This window comes from Nilaparvata lugens, chromosome 1 (assembly GCF_014356525.2).
Source record: "Nilaparvata lugens isolate BPH chromosome 1, ASM1435652v1, whole genome shotgun sequence".
Lineage (NCBI taxonomy): Eukaryota > Metazoa > Arthropoda > Insecta > Hemiptera > Delphacidae > Nilaparvata > Nilaparvata lugens.
Window position 1 is genome coordinate 89,424,138 of NC_052504.1, and position 16,479 is coordinate 89,440,616.

Genomic DNA, 16,479 nt, shown 5'->3' on the forward strand with positions numbered 1-16,479 from the left:
ATTTCACTTTTCATCAGCTAATGCTATGCTTTTCATATCGGTATCTTAAAGTACAGATATAATATAATTATTTTTATTGAGAGAATTTGGAGAGATAAGCCCAGCCTCAGATGATGAAGAGCGAAGTGGACGTGATCGTGGCGATCAAGTCTGTACGCAGCCATAGATATCAAAATTTCATTAACTCATTATTCCTATTAATAATATGAATCTACTAACATAATGACTGAGATGGGTAAATGGCATCTCAAAGGATGCTGCAGAACTTCCTCGCATCAGGAATTGGAGAATGAAGGCAAGAGATCGTGATGGATGGAGGCGCAGTATTGAGGAGGCCAGGGCTCGATTTGGGCTGTAGCGCCATCGTAGAAGAAGAAGAAGAACACAATGTATAACATGATGAGTATCTACAGCATTTGGTTAGAGTTGGAGGATAAAGTTTAAAATAGAATATAATTCCTTACAGCATTTTCGAACTTCTAGCGGTGTATCTAATAAGCTATATCAACCATTTCACAATCTTACCATGATCAGATCTCTAACATAAATTCAACACACAACTACATTCCAAGGAAATCTTACTTATAAGAATTTTAGGGTAGACCAGTGAATCAGAGATAGTCAGCCAGTTATTTCAGTTGTCTGTGCTGAGTATCTGGGAAATCCTCTCATGGATTTCAGGAGCACATGACAAACAACCAATCCTGATTATTAGCCTGGGGAGGATTTAGATAAAAATGTGAAGCACAATAAAAAAACAAATAAGATGATCCTTGCCAAGGACGATTTGAGAGAAATATATACCAGACAATAACACAAGAAGGAGAAACGGCCTCTCTTAAAATCAACAAAGAGTATTCAGCAAATATCATGGAATGGAAAGTTGTGATGGGTGGGGTCGGAGAGGGGTGGGGTTAGAGGGGTGGTGGTAGAGGGGGTGGAGTGATGAGGTTAGAGGGGTGGTGTGTGTGTTTTTTTTTTGTTTTTTTATCTGGAGAGCAGTGCTTATAGACCCGGAAATGTTTTCTTAGCTGGCTGCGAATCGTCTTCAGTTTTCCAAAGACGAAAATGAGATGGCCGAGAGGAAACGGTGGGGAGCGAGTTTTATTGGCGTGATGCTGCCTGGTGTGAGAGAGAGGGTTCCGGAGGGTGGGGTGGAGAAAGGATTTTCTGAAAGGGAAGATGGGAAAAATAGCGGGAAGAGAGGAAAAAATTGATCAATCAAGAGAGAATGAGGGAGAGAGGGAGGAATGAGACAATGATATAGAGAGTGAGAGAAAGTCAGAAGAAGTAGATGAGGTGAAGCAGTAGAGGGCGGATGAAGAAGATATGAAGGTGAAGAAGAGAAAGAATGAATCGAGATGCAGAAAGACGTAAGAAAAAGAAAAAAATAGACGAGTAGGAAACGTTGAAGAAGAATTATTGGTAAGACGGGTAAACGGTAGAAGAAGGGGAAGAAGAGAACAAGATTGTGAAAATTGTGAAAAAATTGGGAAAAGAACAAGAATTAGAAGAGAAAAAATATTGGAAAAATGAAATTATTGATATAATTCATATTATATTAGTCTTTCTTACGGAAAAAGGTGGTGGAAAGTGAATTGAAATGATGAGGAGAAGGCGACCATGAAAAGGAGAAAGTTGGGGAAGAAGAGGGGAACAGTAGAAGAAGAAGAAGAAGAAGAAGAAGAAGGACAAGGGCTTCATGAAGCACTCTTTGTGAGCAGTTATTGATCACATTATTATATATACAGTATATTTTTTCTTTCCACATACATGATGGTATATTCCCTCAATAAAATAAGATAAAATATTATTATGTAATACTATATAGTCACGTAATTATATATGGAAATCTGAATAGATTATTACGACATGTGTTACGATAAGGTATTATTGTATAATGATTGCTTCAATTTGTAGTAACTGTCATATATATGTGTAATATGGAAACAATTTGAATAGAGTTTGAATAAAGTTTTGAATAAGTTATAAAGAAGAAGAAGAAGAAGAAGAAGAAGAAGAAAGAAGAAGAAGAAGAAGAAGAAGAGAAGAAGAGAAGAAGAAGAAGAAGAAGAAGAAGAAGAAGAAGAAGAAGAAGAAGAAAGAAGAAGAAGAAGAAGAAGAGAAGAAGAGAAGAAGAGAAGAAGAAGAAGAAGAAGAAAGAAGAAGAAGAGAAGAAGAAGAAGAAGAAGAAGAAGAAGAAGAAGAAGAAGAAGAAGAGAAGAAGAAGAAGAAGAAGAAGAAGAAGAAGAGAAGAAGAAGAAAGAAGAAGAAGAGAAGAAGAAGAAGAAGAAGAAGAAGAAGAAAAAAGAAGAAGAAGAAGAAGAAGAAGAAGAAAGAAGAAGAAGAAGAAGAAGAAGAAGAAGAAGAAGAAGAAGAAGAAAGAAGAAGAAGAAAGAAGAAGAAGAAGAAGAGAGAAGAAGAAGAAGAAGAAAAGAAGAAGAAGAAGAAAAGAAGAAGAAGAAAAGAAGAAGAAGAAGAGAGAAGAAGAAGAAAAGAAGAAGAAGAGAAGAGAAGAAGAAGAAGAAAGTGAAGGACAGAAAGAAGAAGAGTGAGTGAGAGTTGGAGTCCGAGAGAGAGAGAAAGAGAGATGGATAGATAGACTTTATTATTTAATTGTTACAAGGCTTGTCGCCTAGAGAGAAAGAGAGAGATCGAGAAAGTAAGGAAATAGGGGAGACACGAATCGGACACCCTTGGGGGGGGGGGGTGGCGGATACTCGGTGTGTTCTGGGGCTTTCTTGTCTGTGGAATATCGCGCGTAGTCGAAGCCTGTTCACTCAGAGCGCCAAAAGATAAGACATCGTCGCGACGTCTCCTTGCATGACAACGCTTCATTACGACGACCGACGAACGACGACAACCGAGAAGATGAGAATGATTATGTAATGAGTGTTATCTCTCCTCCACCCCTCCCCACCTCCTCAGCCAGGTTCCTCCCATTACTGCCAACTTACCCCTGCTAGGCTGGAGTTTCGACGACCAGGAAAACAATACACTTTCGGCAATTGCCGTCGTTCACTGCTGCAGCTAACTTAGCTGAGCGCTTATCAAGATTACCAGACAACAGACACAAAGAGAGAGAGAGAGAGAGAGTGTGTGTGAGAGAGTGTGAGAGAGAGAGAGTGAGTGAAAAAGAGCAAGAATGAGTGAGAGAACGACAGAGCGGGAGAGAGTGAGAAAGAAAGATAGAAAATTGTTGAGTTGGTGTGTGAGTGTGAGAGATAAAGTCGTTGAAGATTAAAAAGTGTTACAAAATAAGTGAGATTCAGATTCAGATTCAGATTCAGATCAGATTCAGATTCAGATTCGGATTCGGATTCGGATTCAGATTCAGATTCAGATTCAGATTCAGATTCAGATTCAGATTCAGATTCAGATTCAGATTCAGATTCAGATTCAGATTCAGATTCAGATTTAGATTCAGATTCAGATTCAGATTCAGATTCAGATTCAGATTCAGATTCAGATTCAGATTCCTTTATTCATGTGTTTAACAAAACATAATTCAACTTACGTTCTAGCGTTAAAAATAAATACCAGTAGCGGTAAAATGACATGGTGAATCATATTAAACTGATTAGTTCTACAATAATATTGAGCAAGAATAATGATGAAAAATGCAAAAGTAAAGGTGCTACTGTAATGTTTTCACATGAAACGGTGAAGTTTGGACCTCAAGAAGTCCATTCTCAGAGAGGGTATCAAGGATACCCTCCCCTTCAGCACTTAACCGTAGATGAGACAGGGAGAGAAGAAGAAGAGTGAGAGAGGATGCGAAAGAGAGTGGGAGAGAGTGCATGTGTGTGAGAGTGAGAAAAAGTGATAAAGAGATTGTGAGAGAATGAGAGACTGATAGAGAAAGTAGCTCGATGTGAAAGAGAGAGAGAAAGTCATGAAGATCGAGAGAGTAAGAAAAATTGGAAGAGAGAGTGTATGAGAGAGAGGAAGAGTTGGAGACAGTGTAAGAGGGAGAGAGTGAAAGGCAGAGACAATGATGGAGTGGGTAGGCCCATGTGTGTGAGAAAGAGAGAGAGAGAGAGAAACATGAAGAGTGAAAGAGTGCGAAAAAGTAATGCGCTCACCTACACTTAACCATGGAGGGTTAATTCTAAGTTACATCTAAAACATCATAAACAATGAACTAAAGTAAAAGAAAGCAATAACTTAGAGAACAAATTAACAAGAAAAAAATATATATAAATATAATAATTATATTGAATTTTTATTATATTATAATTATTATAGATATATATAATATAATAAAAATAAAAAAAAAGAGAAAACTTGAACTCCTTTCGAATTAAGAGAGAGAGTGAGATAGAGAGCGAGAGGAAGGAGGATAAGGAACGAATAAGAAGGATTGAGAAAGTATATTTGAGAGTGGAAAAAGAGTGATAGGTATGCTAAATTTGAAAAAAGATAGATAGCCTATTGTCTTTATTGTTACACTTGAAACTACTAATAAGTATTGGGCTAAGTATTGCACTAAGTGATGTAGGCAGAGTTGAAGCGGTATAACCCCCTCTTTCACTTATCCCACATGGTGAGAGAGTAAGAGTGAGAGGGTGTGAGAGGAAAAGGGTAACAGATAAAGTGAGGTGGTGGCATAACGACTACTCGTTACCAGCACGTCTCTATTGACTTGCCAATGTCTCCACCTCCCCTAGTATCCACCAGTACTTACACACACTTGTCACCTTTCAAGTGCTGCGAGATCATTGAAATCAAGTCACCCTTTCATCGGCTAATCCCACGCAATTCAAACAAGTTCGAACTTTTTGAAACGGTCTTTCTTTAAGTGTATCATTAAGTAATCATGTTTTGAATGCTTATTTTTTTATGATTGTTTATTCTATTAGATAAGACCCTTGCAGGGTCTTGGTCTGAAATCGGATGAACCGTATACCGCCCTTGTATGCTGTTTTATTAGAACTCTGCTTGTAAAGGTGCGTACAGATATACGCACAGCGAACATGAGCTATTCACTTTTAATCAGCTGATGCCAAGCTTTTTATAACTGTATCTTACCGTTTCTGTAAAAATACAGATATAGTCAGCTGATTAAAAGTGAATTTGTTCACTTTTAATGATAATCATCTCTGTCAGTATAACTATTATTTTCACTTGATAATTTATGTCATGATCATTTATAATGTCATGATCATTTATAATGTCATGATTATTTATTCAACTTCATCGTCGTCATAATCATCATCATCATCATCATCAACAACAACAACAGCTAAATCGTCATCATCATCAACAACTACATCGTAAACCTCATCATGATTACATAAGCCCTAGAGCTATACCTCAAGCTATAATCTCATGATTATAGCTTGAGGTATAATGCTACCTCTCATTACGATGAAGATATTATGTAAATTACGAGATATTCTGACCATTTCATCAACCAAAGATCAACCAAACTCTTCACGATGGATCAGTTATCAGACAAGATTTAACAGAATCAAATACAGAAAACGTCTGGTTTACCAACAAGGTGTAATCCAATGTACCTAGAATACATGACATTCTAGAAGGTATTATAGGTATTGATTGACGTAGTTAATGATATGATTTCATTAATCTTTGCTTGGCACAATGAATTCTATGGATTTTCGCACTCAATGAACTGAATCGAGATTGATGTAATCGATATGTTTTGATTAAACTTTGTTTGGCACAATCAATTCTATGAATTTCACGCACCCAATGAGTTGAATCGAGATAATGATATATCAAATTCTACTGCTATGAAGAAAATCACTTTTACAGATGGAATTAAATAGAGAATTCATTTATTCAAATGCTAATTAATATATAATTATTATTAAACGAAAATCCTAAATAAATGCTGCAAATCACCCCGAAGACCTCTGCTACTGCAGACATTGACAACAGGGCTAACAGCTAGATAGAAATTCGATGAGAACTACTATTATATATTAATTAGCATTTGAATAAATGCATTCTCTATTTAATTCCATCTGTAACTAGTTGGCCGCTATGGCTTCGTATAGAATGAGCGCTGCTATCCAGAGATTGTCAGTTTGGTGTAAGGGCAAGCATTCCTGACTAGTAATTGGGAGGTACCGGGTTCGATTCCCGGGCTGGCAACTAATTTGTGGATAGTAGTTCTCATCGAATTACCATCTAGCTGTTAGCCCTGTTGTCAATGTCTGCAGTAGCTGAGGTCTTCGGGGTGATTTGCAGCATTTATTTAGGATTTTCGTTCAATAATAATTATAAAATCACTTTTGATGAATGAAGACGTACTACACAAGCCTACTGTTTTGTATTTTGGATTCATTCAGCATTTTAATCTGAGGAAAACTGGAGAGAATGTTCTCCTTAACAAGTAGAGTGAATGAAACTAAGATTGTGGGGAGAATTATTTTCTTGAACTAGATGGAACTTGGATGAACGTGGTTTGCAGGTTCTAGTGAAACAAACTACGTTTCTGGAACCGAAGCCTATCACGCACTTTTCAGCTTTTAGCTTGGAATTCGAGTTCCAGTTCACCTACTCTCCTACACACGGGTTCAACCTCAAGAAGCAGGCGTTCAGGTTACCACCTAGAAGAAAATTTGAGTCATAACTTGGATTCATGCAGTTTTTATCATTCACTTTCTATTATTTCCCTCTTCATGATATCTTCTCCTTTGATTCACATCACCTCTTGAAAACTTTTTGTTCTCTATCCTTCTTGTAACACTCCTTCTCTGAATCTTCTTGGAATCTCTTCTTCTTGATCCACATATCCTACATTGATTAATATTCTGAATGATTTAAAAAGCTTGAAAAAAATTATGATAAAGAATCAATTTCATGATTAGCTCATGCTCATTCGAATGAATTTCAACATAAATCAAAATCACAGATTAAAGAAAACATTTTATGTTGTGCCATCCAAAGACCTTAGAGATGCATAGACTCACATTCAGCGTACTTGGAATTGAAATCCGCCATTGAGGGGGCAACCCATAAGATTATAACATACCAATGCCACCAATGCCTTTGTGATCTGTAGTATTACAAATATATATAAATATAATATCTCGTGCTAAAATACCCCAATGGCGGCCTTCAATTTCAAGTAAGAGCTATCATTGGTAAGGCATGTGGGTCTATATCTCTTTAAGGTCTTTGGTGCCATCTGAGCTTGAATGGATGAATTAATTATATTGTGAGAGCTTGCAAATTATATAATAATTGAAATTATCAAACGAAGACCAGAATTAAAAGCTGTCAACAACCTCGAAATCTACTGCTACTAAATCTTCTGCTACTAGATCTTCTGCTGAAATCTGAAATCTTCTGCTAAATATTGACGTCATGGTGAACCAAAGTTAGTAGTCTGTATACTAACGTTGAGGGTGAACAGGAATAATATAAGGGAATTAATATTCCTAGATTACTAGATTTCTAGATTACATAGAAATAAATAATTGATTTTAAAATAAATTATCTTGGAAGGAAATTCGATGAAAGCTACTAACCAAAAATCATGAACTGGCATTTATTAGGTACCGGGCATTATTCTCGGCCTGGCAAATAGTTTTTGGATGGGAATATTTTTTAGGATGAAGTAATAGAAGAGCTACTGTCCAGAAAATATGTTCTAGTCTGGGAATCGAATCCCGTACCTCTCAATTGCTGGTTTCTGATTCTTGTATAGTAGCTCTCATTGAATTTCATTTCCAGTTGTTCTTCACTCTAACGTCAATATTTTCAGTAGCGGAAATCTTGGGGGTGGTTGACAGCATTCAATCTCAGTTTTAGTTTTAAAATTATTCTTTTCTCAGCTAATGCAATTTTCCATCCATCTCCATCTGTTACAAATCATTTTTTTAATTGAAAAATTTCCAATTTAAACAACCTCAAGGTTCTCTATTCGCGTGAAAAATTTCTCGATAGCAATTGCTCACAACTCAAAATATCACGACAACCTGAATATGAGTTCAGTTTGATAATGTTTGAACCTTTTCGGCTACCTCAGTTCTGAAATACGGTGAATGTCTCTTTCAATAATTCAAATTCTCTTTTCATCAATGTTCAATCCATTTCATCACAGACGTAATAATCATGAGTTTGTTTAGCATCACGAAAACTATTAATTTCATTGGAAGTGACTGTTTGAGCAGTTGATCAAATACTGAAAAGTAGCTACGCTTTTCACTCAGATGGGGATCTCTGAAATAATGGAATTATGTCTAAAGCTATTGAAAGTAAACGCGATAGACAGTATAAAAACCTACAATTCGTTCCATTGAAACAATACATCCACTCACATCAGGAAAGAAACTCACAAACTCAAAAATGCAGGTTAGTCTTATTTTCCGCACCTATGACCAATCCAATATTGTTTTTCATTATTGCACCATTATAAACCTATTCGGACTGAGAAACCTATACTTCAGTCAACTACACGAAAATATTCCGATAAAAATTCTATGAACTAAGGAGTACCTCCTGACCCCCTCGCACCCATAGATGTTGCCAATTCGTCAGGTTTATTATAAAAAAATCAATCAATTCTAATTTATGATAAGCTGTGTGTGAACTACGCTGACCAACTCTTATTTGACAACGTTATATGCAATCTCTTTGGACTATTTTCATGCGATTAACTTTACAGTTATAGGTCTACGTTCAATCTATTTTATAAAGATATAAGTTTCAATCTCCTCAATACTTCTGCTCTGCAGGTCCAGGCTCAATATCTCACACGAATCCTTGTGGTGTGATTATGTTTTTTGAGCCACATTAGACCAGAGTTGTAACTGATATTTCTGAGAATTACGGAGATTGGTTACCAATTTCTTGAAAAGCACAGCAATGTACAACCATAGCGTGAATATACCTAGATTATTCGTCTCTGGTTTAACTTATTCTTCTGAGAAAAAATTGACAACTTTTTTGAAGAAAAATATTTTTGAACAGCATTTTGATGACAAACTCTTGTGTCAACATGGCTTAAGCGAGTTTCATCTATCTCGATAATGAAGTAGCCTGGTATCGCAGTAAAATTGTATAATATTTTTAAAATGATAACATACTGTTTGATTGATCACATATTTTCATATAGGCAAAACATATCATAGAGAAACAATAGCGTAAGTTATTATTATAGCGAAACTTATGCTATTGTTTCTCTATGAAAATATCAGTGAATACTCACTGACGGTTTTTGTCTGCTTCGTTTCTATGACTCCTAATAAATTATTCTATTGCAATCTAACTAGCTTACTTCAAATCGAATGTTTCTCATCATCATCATTATCATCATGATTATTACTTCAAGCATAATAATTTTCAGCATTGGCAAGATTGGATATTCATCTATCTTAATCTGAGTGTAGTGATTTATTTCAATGTATCTCACAAAAATACTTGTGTGGTTTTGTTTTGAATCACAATTGGTTTTGGCAATCTCAAGAATAATATGGCCATAAATGATAGAATTGATATGAGACAAAATTTCAAATCACCAAACAATATTATTTTGAACATTCAATACCTGTGTTTAATGATCTAGCTTGCTATGCATTATTCTCAACTTGTAATTGAAAATCAGGTTAGGATGCTCATTTCACCCTTGCATAATATTAGGCTTGAAATAAAAGTTTCTATTTTTCTTTCAATTGTTACTCAAATTTCTATTTAACTAGATTGATTGACCAATTGTATGATTTAATCTCGATCGACCTTCCAATAAATGTTGTATGATTCTATAAAACATACTTTGCTACTACATTTTCTTCTGAAATTAACTGATTGACGAATAATTGTCTTCGGGATGATTTACAGCATTTAATTTGGATTTTCCTTTGATAATAATTAACGATCCATTAGCATTTGAATAAATGGAATTAATTTCTCAGTTGAAATCCTCAACTGGCTTTTTACCCTGTTGTCAATATTTGCAGTAGCAGAAGTCTTCGGAGTGATTTACAGCATTTAATTTTCATTTTCCTTTGATAATAATTATAGATTCATTAGCATTTGAATAAATGCAATTTCTCAGTAATTTCCAACTGTGACGAATAATTGTTGTATGTTTTCAGAATTTTTTGCTCCTGCTGGTGCTACTAGCTGTAGTTTGTTTCCTGCAAGGCTCGAACGCCGATCGTAGACTGGAGACTCAACGTCCACCTCCGATCAACATTCCATCTCATCGCTGAAACTAGACGTTCACAGACGTTTACACTCGTATAAACATAAAAATCAAAACTTTTGGCCGATTAATCCATTCCAGACAATTCAACTACTTGTTAGCTGATGATTTAAAAAATAAATAAACCGATTTTCATTGACTTCTGAATTTTCTTTCGATATTTTCATACACTGAAACTCCCTTCCACTCCGATTTTTCAACTTCAGGAGAAAAAAATGTTTGAACTTTATAAGTAAATGAGAAAAATAATTTATCTTGAATATTTTCCCACCAATAATAATAATTGATATTCAAAAGCCTATTTGACCTCATCAGAATGCTCCATACAGTTGAATTAATACGAAAATCTATTAAAAAAGATGTTTCAAAGCTCATCTGAAGGACTATTTGGTGGGATTGTCTTTGTACTCCTTTCAGGAATTTGTTCAGGAGTAATTTCATGCTATTTTGACATTGACTGTATTTGTGTGATGTTTTTTCTTTTGATTTTCTCTGTTTTATGTGACAACATGTGTATTGTGACAATATTCAATGTACTTGTACATTTGATGAATAAATATGATTGATTGATTAATTGATTGATAGTCTCCGAGAAAGATATCACACTAGATTGGCGTTTTGTAGGACTATTTCGTGATATAAGGCTGTGCAAAGGCAAATAATTAACTTTCTACTCGTGATATTTTTCAAAGTTTTTCAATTTGTATATCATCAAGCTATTAAAATGGGTAAGTTTTCTCAGGAAGACATTTTTTTTCGATCATTACTTGTTGAGATATGAGCGCCTGGAGTTTGAATTTTTGGGACGATATAAATTCGGTAAGATATAAATCCATCAGATTCAGAGGATGGATTCTTCATAGTATTGTTGTTCTAGTAGAACAAACATTTTTTGAAAATATCAATTTTTGAAAAAGTTATTCAATTTACTAAAAATAACTCAACTAAAAGTTATTTTTGGTTTATTTTTAGTAAGTTGAATAACTATCTAGACGATTCATATTTTCAGAAGTTGTTGTTTTACTAGATCAACAATACCATGAAGAATGTATCCTCCGAATCTCATGGATTTATCTCTTACCGAGTTTGAAATGTTCTGTCCAAAGATTTAAACGTTAGGCGCTCATATCTGAAAGAGTAATGATCAGAAAAAAAATGTTTTCCTTTGAAAACTTTTCCATTTTGATAGCTTGATGATATACAAATCGAAAAATTACATGAGTAAAAAGTTTATTTTTAGCCTTTGCACAGTCTTAAGTTGCCGTTTTATTCAGCGTGCAATGAGTGGTCTATCAAATGATTGATTCGTTAATAGTTTGATTTTTTTCAATCCTTATACTTTTATGCAGCCTTTTCTCAACCAATTTTGAATTCTCCATTACAAAAATACAAATAATTCTGAAAACTACTAGTTCCACTGAAAGTATGAAAAACATATATTTCTATTAACTCCATCCATTTAATTTACATGAAATTACTTTGTTGATTCATTTTTTTTACTTTTCTTGCCCTATTACCATAGGTAAGGAAAGTATTGCTTTCCAAAAAAAATTAAGGTACCCCAATTTCCAAATTTCTATACGTTTCAAGGTCCCCTGAGTCCAAAAAAGTGGTTTTTGGGTATTGGTCTGTATGTGTGTGTGTGTGTGGTGTGTGTGTGTGTGGTGTGTGTGTGTGTGTGTGTGTGTGAGTGAGTGTGTGTATGAGTGCATGTGCGTCTCTGTACACGATATCTCATCTCCCAATTAACGGAATGACTTGAAATTTGGAACTTGAGGTCCTTACGCTATAAGGATCCGACATGAACAATTTCGATCAAATGCAATTCAAGATGGCGGCTAGAATGGCAAAAATGTTGTCAAAAACAGGGTTTTTCGCGATTTTCTCGAAAACGGCTCCAACGATTTTGATCAAATTCATACCTAGAAAAGTCATTGATAAGCTCTATCAACTGCCACAAGTCTCATATCTGTAAAAATTTCAGGAGCACTGCATCATCTATGCAAAGTTTGATTTCAGATTCCCAATTATCAGGCTTCAGATACAATTTAAACAAAAAAATCCAAGTGGAAAAGATTGAGCATGAAAATCTCTTCAATTAATGTTTAGTAACATCTTCACCAGTTGTTCTTCACTCTAACGTCAATATTTTCAGTAGCGGAAATCTTGGGGGTGGTTGACAGCATTCAATCTCAGTTTTAGTTTTAAAATTATTATATTATTCTTTTCTCAGCTAATGCAATTTTCCATCCATCTCCATCTGTTACAAATTTTTTTTTTTATTGAAAAATTTCTAATTTAAACAACCTCAAGGTTCTCTATTCGCGTGAAAAATTTCTCGATAGCAATTGCTCACAACTCAAAATATCACAACCAGAATATGAGTTCAGTTTGATAATGTTTGAACTTTTTCGGCTACCTCAGTTCTGAAATTCGGTGAATGTCTCTTTCAATAATTCAAATTCTCTTTGCATCAATGTTCAATCCATTTCATCACAGACGTAATAATCATGAGTTTGTTTAGCATCACGAAAACTATTAATTTCATTGGAAGTGACTGTTTGATCAGTTGATCAAATACTGAAAAGTAGCTACGCTTTTCACTCAGATGGGGATCTCTGAAATAATGGAATTATGTCTAAAGCTATTGAAAGTAAACGCGATAGACAGTATAATAGCCTACAATTCGTTCCATTGAAACAATACATCCACTCACATCAGGAAAGAAACACACCAACTCAAAAATGCAGGTGAGTCTTAGTTTTCGCACCTACATCCAATCTAATTGTTTTTCATTATTGTACCATCACAAACCTATTTGGACTGAGTTACTTAGGTGACAGACCTATACTATAGTCAACCGCACGAAAATATCCTATCGAAATTCGATGAACTGAGTACCTCCTTACCTCCTCGCCAACATAGACGTTGCCAATTCGTCAGAATGTATTATAAGATCACTAATTTATTTATTCATTCTTGTGGTTATTATTGGCAGAGAGATCCTTTTGGATGTTCTGACTTGCCGTATTACCCAATGTCATTTCCTAGCAGCACTCAAGTTAATAGGTATTGGGTTCTTCATGGTTTCTCACTAAAAATTGCATTTTGGTTCCTTGAATTTTTATTCTATAAAGTTTAAAATCAAGAAATCTTATTTCTAAACACAAAATCACAATTTTGATGATAATATTGAACAGAAAATTTCACACTACAAATTAATTAATTCGAATTCATAATAAGCTGTGGCCAACGCTGATCAACTCTTATTTGGCAACTTTGCATGTAATGACATCAGATTATTCTCGTGCAGTTGACTATAGTTATGGGTTTTCTTTCAACCTATTTTATGGGAAAGATGAATTTAATTTTCCTCAATACTCCTGCTCTCACTCTCCTCCAAGATCAGTCTCAATATCTCACACGAATCCTTGGATGAATAAGTTTTTTGGAACACGTTTACACCAGAGTTGTTAACTGAGATTTATGAGAATTACGGAAATATGTTGCCAATTTTTTGAAAAGCACAGCAAAATTCGACCATGGAGTGAAGATACCTAGATTATTTATTTATGGTTTAACTTATTCTCTACAGAAAAAAATTGAGAACGTTTTTGAAGAAAACAATTCTTGAACGGCATTTTGATGACAACTCTGGTACCAACATGACTTCATATATATGCGAAGAATATTATTCACTGATGGATTCTGTCTGTTTCGTTTCTATAACACCTAATTGATTACTTTTTAATAGCTCACTTCAACTAGAATGTATATGAAATCATTATTATCACTATTCATTATCATCATCATTATTACTTCAGACATAATTATTTCTCACTTCAGGCATTATTACTTTCAGCATTGGCAAGATTGGATATCGTTTATCTCATTATGAGTGTGGTGGATTCTTCCAATATATCTCACAAAAATTCTTGTGTGTGTTTGTTTTAAATCTCAATTGGTTTTGACAATCTCGAGAATAATATAGCCAGAAATGATAGAATTGATATCAGACAGAACGTCAAATCACCATTCAATACTATTTTGAACATTCAATAGCTGTGTTCAATGATCTACCCTGCTATGCATTATTGTAAATTTGTCAGTGAGAAACATGTTGGATAATTTTCTTTCACCCGTGAAAGATTCAAGTTTGAGATAAAACAGGTTCTCGTTCTCTAAGGCAACACTTACAAAAAAACTTTTAATATTTTTCTTTCAATTTTTATTGAACTCGATCGATTAACCAATAATATTGTTGCATGATTTCATTTTGATTGATCTTCCAATAAGTGTTGTATAATTCTATAAAACACACTTTGCTACTGAATTTTATTTTGAACTTGAGTGATTGACGAATAATTAATAATAATCATTTAACGAAAATCCAAATTTTTGAATAGTAGCATCCAAATGGAATTTTCAACTGGCTGTTTACCCTGTTGTCAATATTTGCAGTAGCAGAAGTCTTCGGGGTGATCTACAGCATTTAATTTTTATTTTCCTTTGATAATAATTAATGATCCATTAGCATTTGAATAAATGCAATTTCTCGGTAATTTCCATCTGTGACGAATAATTATTGTATGTTTTCAGAACTTTTTGCTCCTGCTGGTGCTACTAGCTGTTGTTAGTTTCCTGCAAGGCTCCAACGCCAATCGTAGACTGGAGACTGAACGTCTACCTCCAATTCCATCTCATCGCTGAAACTAGACGTTCACAAAAGTTTACAATCATATAAACAGAAAAATCAAAACTTTTGGCCGATTAATCCATTCCAGACAATTCAACTACTTGTTAACTGATGATTTAAAAAATAAATAAACCGATTTTCATTGACTTCTGAATTTTCTTTCGATATTTTCTTACACTGAAACTCCCTTCCACTCCGACTTTTCAACTTCAGGAGAAAAAAATGTTTGAACTTTATAAGTAAATGAGAAAAATACTTTATCTTTAATATTTTCCCACCAATAATGATAATTGATATTCAAAAGCCTATTTGACCTCATCAGAATGGTCCATACAGTTGAATTAATACGAAAATCTATAGAAAATATAAGATGTTTCAAAGATCATCTGAAGGACTATTTGGTGGGATTGTCTTTGTACTCCTTTCAGGAATTTGTTCAGGAGTAATTTTATGCTATTTTGACATTGACTGTATTTGTGTGATGTTTTTCTCTGTTGATTTTCTCTGTTTTATGTGACAACATGTGTATTGTGACAATATCCAATGTACTTGTACATTTGATGAATAAATATGATTGATTGATTAAAATTGATTGATAGTCTCCGAGAAAGATATCACTCTAGATTGGCGTTTTGTAGGACTATTTTGTGATATAAGGCTGTGCAAAGGCTAATAATAAACTTTCTACTCGTGATATTTTTCAAAGTTTTTCAATTTGTATATCATCAAGCTATTAAAATGGGAAAGTTTTCTCAGGAAGACATTTTTTTTCGATCATTACTTGTTGAGATATGAGCGCCTGGAGTTTGAATTTTTGGGACGATATAAATTCGGTTTAAGTTGCCGTTTTATTCAGCATGCAATGAGTGGTCTATCAAATGATTGATTCGTTAATAGTTTGATTTTTTTCAATCATTATACTTTTATGCAGCCTTTTCTCAACCAATATTGAATTCTCCATTACAAAAATACAAATAATTCTGAAAACTACTGGTTTCACTGAAAGTATAAAAAACATATATTTCTATTAACTCCATCCATTTAATTTACATGAAATTACTTTGTTGATTCAATATTTTTACTTTCCTTGCCCTATTACCATAGGTAAGGAAAGTATTGCTTTCCAAAAAAAATTAAGGTACCCCAATTTCCAAATTTCTATACGTTTCAAGGTCCCCTGAGTCCAAAAAAGTGGTTTTTGGGTATTGGTCTGTATGTGTGTGTGTGTGCGTGTGTGTGTGTGTGAGTGAGTGTGTGTATGAGTGCATGTGCGTCTCTGTACACGATATCTCATCTCCCAATTAACGGAATGACTTGAAATTTGGAACTTGAGGTCCTTACGCTATAAGGATCCGACACGAACAATTTCGATCAAATGCAATTCAAGATGGCGGCTAGAATGGCAAAAATGTTGTCAAAAACAGGGTTTTCGCGATTTCCTCGAATACGGCTCCAACGATTTTGATCAAATTCATACCTAGAAAAGTCATTAATAAGCTCTATCAACTGCTACAAGTCTCATATCTGTAAAAATTTCAGGAGCACTGCATCATCTATGCAAAGTTTGATTTCAGATTCCCAATTATCAGGCTTCAGATAC

General features: G+C 34.4%; 1 protein-coding gene and 1 long non-coding RNA gene across 9 annotated transcripts in view; one reads left to right on the forward strand and one right to left on the reverse strand.

The window, feature by feature from the left end:
- Positions 1-16,479, reverse strand: part of LOC111054660 (tyrosine-protein kinase Drl) — a 189,674-nt gene that overhangs the window by 144,167 nt on the left and 29,028 nt on the right. The window lies entirely within an intron of this gene.
- On the forward strand, positions 8,199-15,025 carry LOC111054661. Of its 2 annotated transcripts, none has more exons than XR_005570350.1 (2): positions 8,199-8,331; positions 14,783-15,025. It is a non-coding gene; the product is annotated as an uncharacterized LOC111054661 (long non-coding RNA). The 2 variants fall into 2 exon arrangements; XR_005570349.1 differs by lacking the exon at positions 14,783-15,025 and adding an exon at positions 10,074-10,322 and having other exon boundaries at positions 8,200-8,331.